Below are 1,049 nucleotides of genomic sequence, written 5' to 3'. Positions count from 1 at the left end.
GTCTCTGACCACTTTCTCTAGTTCATCATATTTCCCAACTAGTTTCTTCGCCGTGTCATATAGTTGTCTCATAATTCCTTCACTTGAAGCTTATTACTTTGTCATTGCTAGATCATTCACATATTTCTGCTTGTCAGCTCTGATGTTCCACTTGACTTACTTGTTTGTTTCTGTGCATTGAGCTTATGCCTTGACTTCCTCTGTTCTTGTCCGCCTGCTATTAATTGCTGTCTCCTCGTTCTTCTTTCTTCACTCTTGTCCACGGTTTCCATAGTGATCCATTATTTATGATAATGCTTGTTGAGAGCAATATCATTTTGACACGTTGAAGTCAGTGCTTGTTTGATCCCTTTCAAGTTGTCCTCCACAGTAGTTTCTTCTTCTTTCAGTAGATTCTACTAGGCTTTGAACCTGTTGTTGAGAGTTATCTTGAATTCGTTGAGTTTGTCATTATGTCGAAGCAAGGCTATATTGAACGTCTGTAATGCTGTTCATATATCTTTGATATTGAATGAAATCAGTGGTCGCTGAACACGCATATAAGTAGTATACTGAATGCATGCTGCCAGTATCCATATTGATCGTACACTTAAATTTAATTCAAATTGCTGCAATGTTTTCGCATGCAATTTTACTTATTATATGAATGGGGGTATGGATTTTTGAAGTAATTGTACATTTGCAAATTGATATTTTGCATTAAGGTAGATATTTTGAATAGCCTTCAGTGTTTCTGACGTTAAGGTGGATCGATTTTAGCTAGACAACCATTGAAATATTTATGCGACTGCCAATTATTTGGCAGTGTATAGTAAAGATAATGACTTGCGTTTGCGGTAGATTAGTTTCACGTTCCCCTCTACAGAACTCGAAGAGATTCAGAGTTTGTCTTTCTATTCACTTGACTTGTCTTTTACATGTATGATCTAGCAGTCTAATTTAAATGTAGCTCATATAATCCAATAGATGGATGGTAATCTCACTTAAGGAAGTCACCGACTATGATTATGTGAGGACTACACGTCAGTAGGTAAACTGGTATCTGGGAT

Source organism: Schistosoma mansoni, chromosome 3 (assembly GCF_000237925.1).
Source record: "Schistosoma mansoni strain Puerto Rico chromosome 3, complete genome".
Taxonomy (NCBI): Eukaryota; Metazoa; Platyhelminthes; class Trematoda; order Strigeidida; family Schistosomatidae; genus Schistosoma; species Schistosoma mansoni.
Note: the sequence above shows the minus strand (reverse complement) of the source record.